This window comes from Peromyscus eremicus, chromosome 1 (assembly GCF_949786415.1).
Source record: "Peromyscus eremicus chromosome 1, PerEre_H2_v1, whole genome shotgun sequence".
Taxonomy (NCBI): Eukaryota; Metazoa; Chordata; class Mammalia; order Rodentia; family Cricetidae; genus Peromyscus; species Peromyscus eremicus.
In genome coordinates, this window is record NC_081416.1 from 122,082,252 (window position 1) to 122,099,855 (window position 17,604).

Below are 17,604 nucleotides of genomic sequence, written 5' to 3' on the forward strand. Positions count from 1 at the left end.
GAACTCAAGAAGGTCAGGAACCTGGAGGCAGGCACTGAAGAAGAGACCATGGATAAATGCTCTTTACTGACTTGCTCTTCATGGCTTGTTCAACCTGGTTTCTTAGACTACCCAGGGATGATACCACCTACAGTGAGCTGGACCCTCCTCCACCAGTCATTAGTAATAATAATAAAAAAATAGCCCACATCCTTGCCTACAGTCCAATCTTATGGGAGTGTTTTCTCAATTAAGATTCCCTTTTTCCAGATATATCTAGATTTGTGTCAAATTGAAAGAACAACCCTCACAATAGTATTGAAACAACTCCTATTGACTTATCATTGTAACTATAGATCAATGCCTCTCTCATCTCTCATTGACAAGCTTCTATTTGCAGTAGACAATGATTAGCATAGAGACTCACAACTGGCCACGGTGCAGAGAATAAGAAACTAAGGAATGTTTGCAGCAGGCCACAAGAATATATTATAGAGATTCAACTGTATATTAAAGCTATACCTAAAAAAGTCAAGGAATTTTTCTAAAGGAAGCCATTTATCAAGGAATATTTGGTGCTATTTAGCTTTTACTATAGATCAGCTGTCTTCTGCTACGAAATTCTTGTGTGACCATATACTACTAGGCATTATGGCAAAGAGTTTAGCTTGTCAGTCCTGCTGCTAATCTACCAGGTAACACCCCTGCAGGGCCTAGGAGACAGGTGAGCTGTAGATGCATAGCTTTGTTTCTTGTGCAAATGAAGCTCAGACCATCCCTTGCCTTCAGGCCTAGTAGCATTGCAGAGGGATTGACTCAAGACAATAGGGCTTTTTGCATAACCAGGTGCAGTAAAGACTGGAGCAGAACTACTAGCAGAGGCAGAGCTGTGTGGCCAGAGAGAGAAGAAGAGGACAGAGTTGCTCAGAGACAGGGATAAGGAGCAAGGAAGGAAAGATGGGGGATGAAGGAACAGAGGATGAAGATGAGGTTGAAAGCATAGGAGCTTAGTTAGGACTGTGACAGGCAAGCCCAGTAGGTACAGAGAGGAGCTGAATGTGAGGATGGAGCTGAAGCTGTAGAGATAGAATTTTGTCTTACAAAAATAAATGGATGAAAGAGCATGGTGTACATAGATTCTTTCCCCTCAGATAACCCCACACTGGACATAGTGTCTTCCCCTGGACTCTGGGAAGAATCCTCTCAGGGCAGGCCCCTGGGAAAATCCCATTAAATGTTCAGCCCCAAAGGAAGCGTATAAACCTCACCTGTCCACAAAGTCTCAGGCAACATCGCAGAAGAGGGGGGCAGAAAGTGTATGAGAGCCTGAGGTGGTAGATGACTACATGGAAAGACTACCTTCTGGACAAAGCAGGATGACAGAACATATGAACTCACAGCATTTGCAACGGCATGTATAAAACCTGTGCAAGCTCAAGCCAGACCAAATACCAGCACAGAGTGGGGATAGGGGCACACAAGTCCACCCCAAGCTGTGGAAAAGTTGATAGTTATAAGCTGCTGTGAGAGGGAGAGACAGATTTCGCTAAGAGTATAGCTTCTGGTAAGTTGATGACTCTGTGGTACAAGACCACAGACCCATGATTATTTGAGCAGCACAAATTGGTCTTGAAGGAAAAGAAAAGAAAAGAAAAGAAAAGAAAAGAAAAGAAAAGAAAAGAAAAGAAAAGAAAAGAAAAGAAAAGAAAGACATAAATTGGGTGGGTAGGAGTGAAGGGGTGAATGAAGAAAGAATTGGAGTTAGGGGAGGGGAATGAATATGATCAAAACACATATCAAACTCTCAAAGAACTGATTTTCATACAAAAGAAAGAAAGAAACAAAGAAACAAAGAAAAAGAAAGAAACAAAGAAACGAAGAAAGGAAGGAAGGAAGGAAGGAAGGAAGGAAGGAAGGAAGGAAGGAAGGAAGGAAGGAAGGAAAAAAGGAAAAGAAAGAAAGAAGGAAAAGAAAGAAAATGAACATAGAAGTAAAGGCTCCATGCAGGCACCAGCTGGTCCTCCCTACATTCAATGAGCTGTGTGTATGTTGTCCTCAACAATGGGACTCACTGTCAGTTTTCAGAAAGCAACCTTCTGTCCTAGCATCAGCCTGGGTTGTTTAGGGATTACTAAGGAACCTCTCAACTAACAGCTCAACTGAACGCAACCAAGTTCCACCACTGGAAGCCTTGCCTGGCTACAAAAGACTGCCAGTTCTGACTCTGTATCCTCCATTACTAGGAGTCCTGTGGAATCCGAATGGTTGAAGAAGAATACTTACTCCTGAAAGTTGTCTTCTGACCCTCAGGGCATGCTCAGATACAAACAATAAATACATAAATTTAAAGCAAAACAAAATAGAATTACTCCCAAATGAGAGAGAGGGAGAAAGAGAAGGTGGGGGAGGAGGGAGCTCATATTATTTTAAGAGTTCTTTAAAACTCCAATGTTGGCAGTAGAGCTCAGCAGTAGATGACTTGCTTAGCATGCACGAAGTCCTGGGTTCAACCCCCCAATAGTTCTCTACAAAACTCTTGAACCATAAGATTCAGGGAGCTTCTGACGTGGAGAATACACCAAAGTTTTGGAAGAACAGTACACTCAAAGAGCTCATAAATGCTCTGTTATTAATGAATTCAAATGCTGAATGTGTTAAAAGTGAAAAGAACTGTGATTTGTCATCTGAGGAATTGCAATGTGGAAGGTGTCCAGACAGCTCCTAATAAGTGCTCTAAGACAGTCAGGGAAGTGGGAGTCTTTGTATATCATTGAATCTTGAAGAAGGACGGGAGCTACATGATAGAAGATATAGAATATACTTAATAAAAATGCTCACAAGTCTGGTAGCAGAGGCTCTTAATGTGTATCAAGAGCCTTTGGGTACACTGTAATTGTTCTGTAGTTCTGGCTGTTTCAAATGCCCTGGGACAAAAGGCAAAGGTGGCCAAAGTCCATATTCCTGAGCGACACTTTGAGACGTGCAAAGGTTCTCTGTAAAGAGAACCTTTAATGTTACCTTATCGTGGTTTGTCTTTTATTTCATCACATCTGCCACAACACCTCACCCTATGCATCTTTCTCATCTGCATTTCCTGAATTGTAGCCATTCTAATAAACCATTAGTAATGACTGAAGTATGTTCTTGAGTTATTAGTCATTCTAGCTAATTATCAAATTGTAGGATTATGCACACACGCACAGAAGCATGCACATGTACCTGCCCAATTTACAGCTGTTCAGGTATAAGTACTAGTGGCCTGGCCCCTGGAACTTGTAACTAGCCTCTGAAGAAGTAGAAATCTTGTGTGACTGTGCTTTTAACCTATAGGGTCTGCATTAGCTCTGGATAATTAGCATCAGAATCTAATTGAATTGTGGTATACATGCTTGACTCCAGATAATTGTATGCTTGGTGGTTGGTCTGCATAAAAGAAAAATAAGACACGTAAGTGTCATAAGTGGTGTTGAAAACAATGCAGATGGAAGTCCATTCTAATGGGACTTGCTGCTACTCATAACCAAGAGTCCTGAGCAAGTCAAGAATCCTAGAGTTAGAAAATGTATGTAACTCAGCCAGAGTTGGCCTACAAAACTGGAAACCAAACCAAACCTGTGTGATTCCCAAACCAAATGTCTCATTGTTGTGTTTTTCTGGGGGCTACAGCATAGGCTTCTAGACTCTTGGTGCTCCATGTTCCTGTCACCATATCTTCCCACAGAGGATGGTTAGAGCCTGTCCACAAACTCCAAAAAGCAGAATCCTGAAGTGACAGCAGACTCAGGTCCCCTTATTATTCTGATGCTCTGAGAATCATACACATGGACGGCTGCCAGCATGCCTTCTAACATGACACTGCCCATCGCTGTGTCCTGAACAAGGTTCAGCAGTGAGGGTGAAGAAAGTAATCTATTTTAAAATCCAGCACATGAGAAAAGCTTCAATGAACTGTTTAAAATATTGGCTATTTGTTCTTTTTAGATGCATGTGCATACATTTCCTCTGATCACTAAAATAGACTCTAATATCTTTTTGGCAAGGACTACATCTTTGATATTTTAGAGTTTCCCTCCAACCCCAATACTACATCTTATGCATAAGAAAACATAATGAACAGACAATTCAAGACCTTTTTTTTTTTTTTGTCCTGCTTTACATCATTATCTGTCTCCTTCTAAATTCATTGCTTCTAAATCTGATATTAGAAAGTCCTTCTCTAGGCTTTATTTAACTTCCCTAAGACGCATGTTTTCCCAGATGTGTGTCACGTGCACCATGCTGATTGGCTGTGAAATTAACTTTGAATATCGGCTCACCCACATTTAAAATAAAATGGCAGCTGGGAAGAAGACTGAGTAGGGACGGTGATCATAAGCAGAGCTAGAAATAGAGCAGATTTGAGCATCTGGTGGAGGAGAAGCTGGGTCGAGAGAGAAGGGACATAGCCCTGGGTCTGGAAATGCCTGAACTGATCGCAAAGGGTGGTAGTTGGACCACTTGAAGTAAGATTACAGAGACAGTCTGAGTGAAGAGAATATAGTGTGCCTGGCTCAGATCACTAGGAAGGAGTTCCCACCCATCAACAGTTTACACAGACAAGACTTAGAAAGATATAGAGCACATTCTTCTGGGACTCAATTAAGAAAGCTGAGAATGTGATTCAGCCATGCTGGTCTTTTCAAAGTGCCCTGTGTTTTCTTCTCTGAGCCTTGGACCCGCGGTTTCTGTTTCTCTACCAGGAAGCTCTTTCTGCCCTTTCCTCATTTTCTCTGCTGGTTCTGGTCATTACTACACTCGCATTTTATATGTTTCCTCTCCTGGGAAGACAACCCACAAATCATGGCTCCCCGCTCACCTCCAGTGTTACACTGTCACTACATGTAACACAGTGCAGTTTTGCTCTAAATCAGGGATCTCCCTCCCTTGCTTTGTCCTACAACTTTTACTACACGTGCTCATTCTGAGATTCAGCCTTCCCCCAGTCCACCTATTCAAGCCGTGGTAGAAAATGAAAAGCAAAATTCAGAGATTCACACAGGACCAAGTCCCTGATACTTGGGATGTCACTAACCCAAGTCTTTTAGTACAAGGGCATTGTTTCCCTGCTTTATCAAGTGGCAGGAGAGTCTGTGTGTACAGCTTGGAATTCAGTGGGTCCAGGGACATGGAGTTTTTCAGAATCCTTTGTTATAGTCTTATATGGATGGTCATTTGGAGTAGAAAAGTTACTTTTACTCTACTTCACTTTCTGCCAAGTTACATAATGGGCATAGGTCAGATTCTTGTGTTTACATGACAATACCATTGAGGATAAAGAAAGATTAAGGTATCTAGGTAGAAGACCCCAAAATTCTCCTTGCCTTGCACAGAGCCGGTGGGGATAGTCTGGCTGCTAAAGTGCTTGCTGAGCAAGCAACAGGACCTAAACCTAACCCCCAGAACACAAACACAAAAAAAGCCAGGCATAGCAACGTATGCTTGTAATCCCAACGCCAGGGAGGCAAAGACAGATGGATCCTCAGGTCTTACTGGCCAGAGTGCCTAGCCAAGTTGGCAAGCTGCTGGCCAGTGAGAGACCTTGTCTCAAAAATGAAGGTAGATAATACCTGAGGTTGATCTTAGGACTCCGTTCTCTGCTTGTCTGTCTGTCTGTCTGTCTCTCTCTCTCTCTCTCTCTCTCTCTCTCTCTCTCTCTCTCTCTCTCTCTCTCTTTCTAGCTCTCTGTCTCTGTCTCTTTTTCTAGCTCTCTGTCTCTGCCTCTATCTGTCTGTCTGTCTGTCTCTATCTGTGTATCTGTCTGCCTGCCTACCTACCTGTCTCCCTCTCTCTGTGTGTCACTGTGTCTCTGTCTGTCCCTTCTTCTGTCCCTCTCCCCCATCTCTCTCCAAACCACTAATTCCTCTTACCTTGACAGATGCAGAAGGGCAGGAAAAGCAGGAACTGGACATATAATCAGATGTATGCTACCATCCTTCAAACACAATGATGAGGAGGCATTCGCTCATTCAGCAAACACCTACTGAGTTTTTGTGGGACCTGAGTTCTAGGGGCACAGAATCCTTGTCTCAAGGTATTTAAAATATTGTAAGGTACATAAATGCAAAATTTTGTTCTTTTATTAAAGCTCTCTTCCTTATGTTAATCATTTTCACTTTCTTATTCCAAACCTACTCTATGGAGGTAGGTTTTTCTCCCACCTTATTGTATGATTTCCATTTCTTAGGGTTAGCTCATCTGTGCTGGTTGTTTGAATAATTGCCCTCAGTGGCTGCTTTTCTGTGTGGTTTATCTCTTAAGCATCATTATTATCATCCTCATCATGACTATTTCTAGCTCATCTGCAGCAAGCCTTTGTACCCTGTAGCACTGTTATATATTCCAAGTACCTAGAACATCTTCACCCAGCAGCCTGGGCCTTGCTTTTGTAGGATCTTAGAGATTCAACGTCTGGAATCACTTTGATATTAATCCCTGGATTTTGGTGAATCTGGACCCCACACTCAGTTTGCACCTGGATCTGAAGTTTTCATTTCCCCTTAGTAATCAATGCTGATGGGCAGAGGATTCCTGGTCCCCAAGGCCAGGGGGCTCAGGTTTTTGTGAAGAGTAGGTTACTCCTAGCTCTCCCATCTCTGTTCTTCCCAGGCCTTGGATGAATAGGAACAAAATCTTAGTCTCTCTCAGTCTGAAGCCCCGGCCAGTGGCCAGCAGAAAAAACCCTCAGTCCATCCACCTTGGATGTTTATGGTACTTAGGGCTTCTATTTTCTTACTTTCAAGTATAGGGCCTTTTATTGTTTGATAGAATGTCTGTGCCTTGTAGTGAACAAACTGTCACCATGTTGCCAGAAAACCCAAGCAGAAATCAGAGTAAGGAATTTTTATTGTTTTCTTTCTAAAAAACAGAGGGGGATCTTAATGAGGTTCCACAGTGGCTCCCTTCACAGACAGTGCTGTGAACTTGGAAATGTCTGCTGCATACCAGTGTCCACCTGATGCCCCTGAGTCCAGCAGTCTTTGATGGTCCTTTGAAGGCACCAGGGGCCTGAACCTCTGTGCAGATTCTTCAAAAGATCCTTTATTCTGCCTGATGGACAGTGCCTTCCACTATGGGGCAGGAGCAAGAGTGAGGGAGGTCACAGATACCTCAGGAAACAGAAGGAGAGCTGAACAAGAAAAATGATGTGCAAAGACAGAGGACAAGAATAATGAATGAACATGGACACTGCCTTGTCCCACACTGTGGCATCCACAGACTGTCAAGGCAAGGAACTGCCAAGCAAAGATGAATGGGGCAGAGTAACTCAGGAGAGCTCTCATGAAGGACTGTCTTTTTCTGTATCATATTGAAACACTTTTCTCATGTTTTGTGGTTGTTTGGGCAGGGGCAGAGATAGGGTTTCACTCTGTAGCCCCCCCTCCCGTGAATTTACCAGTAGCCCAAGATGACCTTGAAATCACAACAATCCTCCCTAAGCTTAGATCACAGAAATGTGTTATAATGCCCTGCTCATATGTGTGCATGTGTATCCATATGTGTACATTTATGTGTAATTATGCATGTACATGTGTACCCATGCCTGTAGAGGCCAGAGATCGATGCTGGGTGTGTTCTTCAGTTACTCTCCACCTTCTTCTCTGAGACAAGGTCTGTTACTGAACATGGAGCTTACCAATTCAATGAAGCTTGCTGACCAGGGAACTCTAGGGATCTGCCTGTCTCTGCCTCTCTAGAGCTAGGATTACAGATGTGTGCTATTGCATCTGGATTTTACATGGGTGCTGAGGACCAAAGCCCAGGTCTTCAGGTCTATCTAGAAAGCACTGACTGAGGACCCTGCCTCCACCCCCGGCTATGTTTTTATTACTTTAGAACAGTTTTTGGTTTATAGAAAAGTTGAGCCTAAAGTACGCATTTCCCTCCTCTATTATTAGTGTCTTTTTTGATGTGACACATTTGTTATTGCTGATGAATGGGTTTCAAGATGTTGTTATTGCCTGAGGTCAGTGGTTTACAACCAGCTCACTGCTCATGCCGTACTTCAGTGGGTTTTGACAAACATTTGGTTACATGTGTTCACCATTACGATGACAGTACCATACAGAATACTCCCACTGAAACACTCATTTTTAATATATACATTTCTAAACACTATACTTCTGTCTTTGTGTAACTATACAAGATAATTAAAAGATGATATGCTATAGCTTGGATATAAATGTATACCATAGGCTCATGTATTCTGAACACTTGGTCCTCAGCTGGTGATACTGTCTGAGGAGGTTATAGAATCTGCAGAAGATAAGCCCTGGATAAAGAAAGTGGATCATTAGAGGTTGAGTCTTGACTTTTATAGCTCAGCTCAACTTCTGTCCCAACTTTCTCTGCTTCCCCACCAATGATGATGAGAAAAGGTCCCACTGCCCCAGGCCAAGCCAGTCCCAGCTGCCCTTTCTTCCTATCATCGCAGGCTGTGCTGCCCTTAAACTGTGAGCCAAAATGAATCCTTCCTCTCTGAAGTTGCTTCTGCCTGGTTTGTGATCACAGATATTAAAAAAGTAATGTGAAGTATCTGCACATCCATGTTCATGCTAGCATTGTCCACAACAGTCAAAGTATGAAAACAATTAAGTATCTCCCAGTGCATGTTAGGAGTAACAGAATGTGCTGTGTATATGTGATTAAATGTGATACACACAAAAAATGGAGAACTACTCATCCATGCTATACCATGAACATTAGGCTAAATGGAATAAGCCAGTCATAAACTACTACACATATGAGTTCACTTAGGGGAAGTATCTAGAATAGGGAAATTAATACAGACAGGGTAGAATGGAAGTTACAAGAGCTGGATTTTACTATTTAATGGGGAAAGAGTTTCAGTTTGTGAAAATAAGAAGGCTCTATAGATGGATGCTGGTAATGACTGACCACAAAGTAAATTGCTTAATGCTACAGAGCAACATGTTCTAAAATGTTGTTTATTTATCTTGAGACTTGAATAATAGTTCAGTCAGTATAGAGTTTGCCACATAAACATGAGGACCAGAACCCACGGGGGAAAACAGTAAGAGTGGTGGTGCAAGCCTGTAATCCTAGCCCAGCTCTGGGATTGTGGAAATGCACAGAGCCTTGGGGCCCACTGGCCAGGCAGCATAGCTCACTTTGCAAGTCTCAAGCCAGTGAGAGACTCTGTCTCAAAAATGTAAGGTGGATGATATTGGAGGAATGATACCTGAGGTGGTCTTGTGGCCTACACATACATACATACATATATACATGCACATGCACACACACACACACACACACACACAAATGTACACAAAAATGGTTATAGTGATAAATTTGGTGTTATGCATATCATAGATATGATTTTCAAAAAAATTTGCTTTCTTTTTAAATTTCACTTAGCTTATATGTGATAATTATATGTATGTGATGTTTCAATGTACACATTGCTCAATAATCAAGTCAAGGTGTTTAACAAATCTGCCACCTCATTTATTTATCCATTCTTTGTGGTGAGAAAGAAGCATGATATCAGTTCTCACATAGTAACTGCCATGCTCAGCTTATGGAGACATTTCCTTTTTGGTACAGTCAGTGCCTTTGGTGCCACCTGGTAGAACCAACTCTGCCAGCCTGTACACCCTTCACAACAGCAAAGTCTCACCAGGCTGTGCCAATGGACAGCATGACATGGAACAGCAAGCACTCCCCGTTCCTACAAGAGCCTGCAGAGGAGAAGGGTAGAGACGACAAGCAACTGTGGCCATCGCCAAGAGAGAAGCACTCCTCTCCAGGTCCATGGACCACTTGGGGGTTGAGAAATCTGGTTGGGATGACCACTTTCTTCTCTAACAGCCCACAGTCCTACCCAATTTTGTCTTGAATGCACAATCAGCTACTGGCATTCTTCCTCGGTGGTAGAGCAAAGGCACACCATTCTCCCACACATCTGAGTTTGGGGCTTTGACAATTGGAACCCAAGTGGAGGCATTTTCATCTCATTGCACATTCCTCCCTCTGCCCTCAGCCCCATTCTCACTCCGCTCCTGCCAACCCATAATGGCATTGCTGTCCTGTTCCTCTTGTTCTCCCTGCCTTCCCCCCTCTCCCACTCCCCCAACACACAGGTGGAAAGTAAAAGCCAGGTTTGGCAATGCTGGAACACATATATTGAAGCTGGAAATAAATTGAAATGAGCAAGCTGCAGCAACATAACAGGGCCCTGTGCCCAAGGCCTGACAAGCCACCCACACCAGTTCTGCCTGCTCCCAACAATGTGTTATGATTGCCTAGCTGAGTCACCTAGCCCAAATGATAGTAATTCAGCTCAATCATGTCAAAAATCAAAATTGTGCAGCCATCTGGCCACAGGCTTACTCACCTATTAGGGACACCCATTGACTTACTTCTGGCATCAAAGGTCACAGAAAGTAGGTGGGTAAAGGAGAGCTCGGGGTAGAGAGATGGCACTAAGCTGCTATAGGCCATGGGTGTCCAGCGTTGTGTCTGCCCCATCTTTTGGAGACAAGCATGGAAGCTTAAGCAGTGGGTCATAAGAAAGGTTCAGAGTGGGTCTCCCCTCCCCACTTTCGTCTCTGTGTTCACTCTGTGGCTCCCTCTATTACAAAACCAGCTCACTCCACAGTGACGACTTTCTGCCAGTGCACATGGAAAGAGAAGACAGCAGCAGCAACAACAACAAATAAAACAAAAGGCAATATTTAAAGGCGACAGCTTTACAAGAAATCCGCACGTTCATAAATCGCCATGTAGAAGGTAAATTAATACAGTTTGGGAAAAGCATGTTGGCAATAATACATCAAGATTTTTTAAATTGTTCAAATTCTTTCACTATCCGAATCTGTATAATTCATCTTCTAAATCTGTGCCCTAAGAAAATAATCAGAAATAAGCACAAAAAATATTAATATTACAAGAGTGTTCACTTCACTCTTATTTATAATAGGAAAAAAGATAGAAATCAAAAGAACAAATGGAGAGAGGAGGGAGAGAAATTCAACTATCCTACAAAGAAATGGCTAAATGAATTATAGCCACACATCCAACTTACTAAGAGACAGCCATTAAAAACCATACCTTCAAAGGGAATTTAATGGCATGGGAAAATGTTTATGACTTTGCAGTATATGCAGAGTAGGCCATAAAACTTCGTATATAATGTGAATTGCATTATGTTGAATCATATAGAAAATTGCTTTTTTAATAGGTCAAGATGGTTGAATGTTACATATCTCCTATAATGCAAGTCAAGAAAGAAAAAAATAGTTATTATAAACAGAAAAATACAAAAATGTTAAGTTACGGTTTGTTCTGTTGACTTTTAGTTTTCTTTTGCTTGTTTGTTTTTTATCTTACACCCCACTTTTTATTTCAATGCTCCACAGCAGGCCCTCTGCACTGGATGTTGGTAATTTTTTTTTCAGTGAAAATTTCCAAAGACCATGGTAAATCAGTTCCAGAGAGTGATACGCTAGAGCCAGTGTAGACCACTCACAGGAACATCCTGGGTGTTTCCAAATTCCTCTTCTCAGAGTAATTGACATCACATCAGGTTTGGAGCTTGACAGCAGCCATGGTGGAAATATTTACACCACAAAAATTTAAAAATGCTACAAATATGGACCTACTTTTCTCAGCAAACTTGCACAGAGGTCTGTGGATTTTAATAATTCAGGACCAGTCCTGTCCAGACCCAGAATGTCTCTGAAGCCTTGCTTTGGTATTGAGACATAGTCCTCAATCACCTGACTCTGTACTGAGATTCCAGGTTGTGAGCCTCTGCCTACATACCATGTGTGAGTTCAAATGGCTTCCATGACTCTTTCCCATAGGAACAATTCTTGAGATGTATGAGTCCATCCAGGAGTAGATGGACTAAGTGGGTGCATATTTCATTGTCATTTAATCAATTAACAGTTCTAAATAGGAAGGGATGTGCCTAAGACAAGTACAGGTTTCAGCATTCAGAAACTATGACACCAAGAGAGAAGTCGTGGTTGTGCAGATTCCTCTCCCTAAGAGGCTCCTGTGCCAACTGTCAGCCTCTGACTCCGTACTCATACTACCATGCTTCTTCTTGGCATTTCCACATTACTTATTAATATTGATAACAGCATCTGCTTGATGCTTGACATACATTATATCATCCAATCCTCCCAAGAACCTCTTACACCACATTACAGGGATACTTGTCATGTTTTCGGTAGTTGACATCTTGGAACACCTTTCCTGTCTTCAGAGCCATCCCTCCCTTTTAAGGGTTTTGAAATACTGGAACACAATTTCACTCACTCATTCTTAGCCAGTCAGATGCACTCAAAAATCTTTTGTAAGAATCTGGTGACCCAAAACATTAAGCATCTTGTGAAACCACTGTGGAGTGTCATGATGGACATCCACGTCCGACAAGGGGATACCCAGAATTCCTCCAGCAGGTCCAGTTGCAGTAACACAGCCCTATAGAGCAGTACAGACCTCACAGCAGTCCACAAGCCTGCAAACTTGACCTCTTGGCCCACCTAGAAAGCTAGGGGCAGCCAGATTCCTTTCTCAAACTGCTAGGCTTAACTTCCAGAATAGTTTCTGTGTGTCTCAAGAATTTCAAAACCTCTTTCAGACTTGTAGATAAAATTATTGCCAGATATAATGTACTATTAACATCCCCCTTTGAAGACTCTGGCATGCTGGGTCATTTGTCCAGGTTCATGTAATTATATTCCTAGACCCCAGAATAAACCTTCTAAGATGCTGCTGCAATTTACCACACCACACCCTCCACCCCTCCTCCATCATGAATACTGTCCACACCACCACCTCCATCATGACTATTACCCACGTCACCACCTCCATCCCTCCTCCATCATGGAATTTACCAACACGACTGTGAGATGGTCTTTCTGTATGCTGTGAATATGTATTGCTACTATTTGTTAATAAAGAAGCTGTTTTGGCCTATGACAACACAAGATACAGCCAGGTAGGAAATCCAAAAGAGATACAGGGAGAAGAAAGGCAGAGTCAGAGGAGATGCTGCAAGCTGCTGGGAGGAGCAAGATGTAATAGAACACAGGTAAAGCCATGGGACATTTGGTGATACATAGATTGGTGGAAATTGGTTAATTTAAGATGTTAGAGCTGGCTATCAATTAGCCTGAGCCATAGACCATACAGTTTGTAATTAATATTAAGCCTCTGAGTGATTGTTTTATTAAAAATGGCTGTTTCCCCAGGCAGGACCAGGCGGGGCCAGGAAACTTCAGTCTATACACCACCACCTCTATCCCCCCTCCATCATGAATGTTACCCACACCACCTCCTCCATTCCATCTCCATCATGAACATTATTCCCAACCCCACTTCCATCATGAACATTACCCACACCATCACGTCTATACCACCTCCATCATGAATATTACCAGAAGCTACTTCTGAGCTTCATATATGTTGAGCTTCTTTCTCAAGGGAATATAGGTGGTTGTCTGTTAGTGAACCAGTACTCAATCCCTGGGCAACTCACTTCCAGACTCTATCCTCTGCTGCTAGATGTCCTAAGTCCTGACTCAGCACACACCCCTTAGCACTCCCCAGACTCCATCCCCCCCTTTTCTATGTGGATGATGGCCTTGACCCTCATCACCTCCTGCTTGTGTTTTCCCTGACCTAGAACGGGCTTGCCGTTCTTCCTATTTCTCATCCAAATTCTACTACCTTTTCTAGATTCTCAAATTAAATGTTACCTGCTCCCTGGGGTCTTCTTCTCACTGTATCAACTGACATGACCACACGATTTTTCTGAACTCCTATGAATTCACATTCTTTCTGAACTGTTAATTTAAGGACATCATCCTGAGCTTCCTGACACAGTTGCTAATTCTGTCGTGTCTTCACTATCACAATGACAACCCTTGGCAAGCAAATATTCCCCTCACACACTCAGCATCAAGCCAAGTGCTGCGCATACAGCAGGCACTCGAGAAATATTGCTGAACAAACACATGAATATGAAAGCAGTCGACTTGCCCTAATTAACAATATGAACCATGTGACATGTTATCTTAATGCTGTTTGTTTGGCCATGCCTCATTTCTCCAGATATGTAGATGTTTTAAGAGGGAATTCAAATTCATTAATGCTGTCACCCCTCTGTCAAGTGTGGCAATTCCATAGGAACCGGGCTTCTATGAACAGGATAACTGATACAAATTATCTCCCAGACTGGAAGGTTCTAGAATCCCCAAAGCGCCTAAGAAAGAGTCAGGGCCATCAGATCCTTCCCATACATTTTCCCTCTGCTCGTTAACAGCAGCAATGTGAGGTCTTGCTATGCCCAGCTTCTGTTTCCTTGACTCCCCAAATTGCTCTGAAAAATCATCTGGCTTTGGCTCTAACATCCATTCCAGACCCGATTCTTCCATTTTTTCAATTGTTTTACCTTCATCATGCTCATCTCTCATATATACACAGTTATGTCAGTATGTTCAAACCCCATGTGATGATGGGCCTTGAGGAACTGATTAGTTCATGAGGGTGAAGCCTTGGTCATGGGATTAGTGCTCTTATATAAAAAGACACTAGAGAGGAGTGCCCCCACTCTCACTCTCTCTCTCTCTCTCTCTCTCTCTCTCTCTCTCTCTCTCTCTCTCTCTGTGTGTGTGTGTGTGTGTGTGTGTGTGTGTGTGTGTGTGTGTCCCTCCCTCCCATGTAAGGACACAATAAGAAGACAGAAAGGAGACTAGAGAGCCTTCAGTAGAGCAACTATGATCCTGGACACCCAACCTACAGAACAATTAGGAATAAATTTCTCTTATTTAAACCATCTAGTCTGTGATAGTCTGTTATAACTGCCTGAACTAACTAAGACATGCCCATCCATATCTTTCAAAATGTTTTCCTGTGCCATAGGATCATGGTCTCCTCCAATTTCCTTGGCAGGGGAATGTACCATTATATGTCCCAACTCCCATCCATAATCCTCTCCCCACTAGGTACCTTCCACTTTGGGCTTGTCTGTGACATTCATATAGCCAATAGGATAGGATCAGCCTCTTGAAGAGAAGGGCTTTTCCCCCTTACCATTTCTTCTTCCTCTCCTGGCATAGAATGTAGATCTGAGACCTGGAAGTGAAGCAGCCCTTTTGAATCATGAGGCAACAAGTATAGCACTAACGGTAATGGTAGAAAACTGATAGAAAGAACCTGGATTCCTAGAAGCTACGGTGTCCTACCCAAGATGTCTCATGGTGTGAGACAGTGCAGCCTGCTCATTACAGCCTAGTCACAGGATTGACTGGCATTTGGAGATGCTCGTGTCCTTGTTCCATACAAATTCTTACCAAATAAGATATCCACAAAATAGTGTCCATTGCTATCTCCCCTTAAAACATCATCACATAGTGCTGTGATGTGTGGTGATTTACACACCTATCACTTCCCATCTTTCCACAGCTTCAAGTTTTCTGGGGACAGAGTCCATCCATCTATTTTGAATTTCAGCACAGGATCTCCTCCATTACTGAGCCAACCATGTTAAGCAGGAACACTGTCTGTACCTGTCTGCTAATCTGAGAGGAAATGTGTCCTTTCTTTCTGGCTCAATCTTTTAGCCAGTATCTCCTAATTAGAGAGAGGAACCTGCCAGTACTCTCATCCCTGTGTACGGAAGAAAGCCATATCTTCCAGGCAATCATCAGCACATCATGTATATCTTTCCCTGCTGCAAATCCGTTATTTACATATTAAAGTGGTTATTAGAGAAGAGAATTCACTGATGCAAATTTGACATTCAGATGTCAACTACTCCATAAATAAGGTCAACTGTGATGAGGACACATGTTAGTCTCCAATTAGAATCTCTTAATGTCTTAAATAATGCTAATGTGAGGCATCTGCCACCCCATCTAAACTCATAAACAAAGATGCTGATGAGAGCCAACCTGCTCCAATGCACCTCCCATCCCCACTCCACAGCTCTGGACTCTGAGCACAAAGACTAGTCCCTCTAGGGGTTGTTCTGTCTGGTCAATGAGTGGACAAAGCAGCTGTGTTATTGCTATAATGGAATAGCACACACTGAGAGTTTTATAACAGAGAGGAATGTATTGAGCCTATGTTTCTGGAGGCTGGAAGCCAACATGGCACCATAGCGTGGGAGGAACTTGTGTAACACCTTGAGATGATAGAGGGCATCGTGTGGTGAAACAGAGCAGGTGCACTTTGTGCTAGCCTCTTCTCACGAGGTTGCAAGTGCCAGGCTAGGGACTCTATTTTTATGCCTTTATCGCCAACTCATTATCTCCCTTGAAATTTAGACTTATCTATAATTTCCATCAAAAAAATGCATGTGGGAGCCAGGCAGCAGTGGCCCACACCTTTAATCCCAGCACTCAGGAGGCAGAGGCAGACAGATTTCTATGAGTTTGAGGCCAGCCTGGTCTACAAAGTGAGTTCCAGTATAACTAGAGCTGTTACACAGAGAAGCTCTGTCTTGAAAAAAAAAATGCATATGGGGATGCTGGGAAATGGTGCAGTGAGTAAAGTGCTTGCCGCACAAGCATGGAAACACGAGTTACAATCCTCAGAATCATGTCAAAGAAAAAAAAGGCGCTGTGGAGCATGTCTCTAATCTCAGCACTGGGAGGCATATTCCCAGAGCTCGCCGGCCAGCCAATCTAGGCAAAATGGTAAGCTCCAGTTCAGTAAGATACCTCATCTCAAAAAATAAGGAGAGCAACTAGGAAAAACACCTGGTATCTACCTCTAGCTCACACACACACTCATATAAACGTGTACATGTGCTCACATGTACATCGGCATGTACACATATACCACATGTGTGTACCTCCACAAACAAAAAAAAATGCATATGGGGAGTAGGCTTTTAGAACATACATCTTTGGGGGCATATTCAAACCTCAGCCTGTGAGCACAGAATCCTCCAGATCTGTGAAGCCCACAGCCAAGAGCTACTTGGAGATATTCTTCTTTCTGTCACAACTCAACTCTTCCCAGAGAAACATGGAGCTGTAGAAAGCCTTGGAGCTCTATCAAGCACATTTTCTGGAAAAGCCCAGTTGAATAAAAAATTTATTTAAAAACATCATAACACTTTCTCTGATAATCACTTAAGGCAATATTTAATATTAAAATATGCATAGGCAAAGCTTACATTGTTTTCAATATAAAACATCAAAATTCTAATAAATTTTATGTTTTGGGCCAAGAGAACTGGGTTCTTCCCAATACCTTTGATGAGAAAGTCAAAGATCACTCCAAGGCAAGGCAGCCATAGTTCTGCCACAGTTTAGAAAAGCTGTGCCTGAAGCAGGGTGTAAGGAAAGGCTCTGCAAAGGTAACATCTGCAACAGTCCTTAGGAAGTCCTCTATCTTGCCAGGGAGCCGAGGTGACAACATAATTGGCCTGTACCCCAGAGTCAGCACAGTGTCCCTATTTTCTTAACCCTGCTCTCTTCCTGTGATAATTCATCTTCACTCTCAATGTCACTAGATTTGGAATCACCTGGGAGACACACTTCTGGGCACGTCTGAGGATGTTTCCAGAGAGGATTAACTGAGAAGGGAAGAGCGACCCCAAAG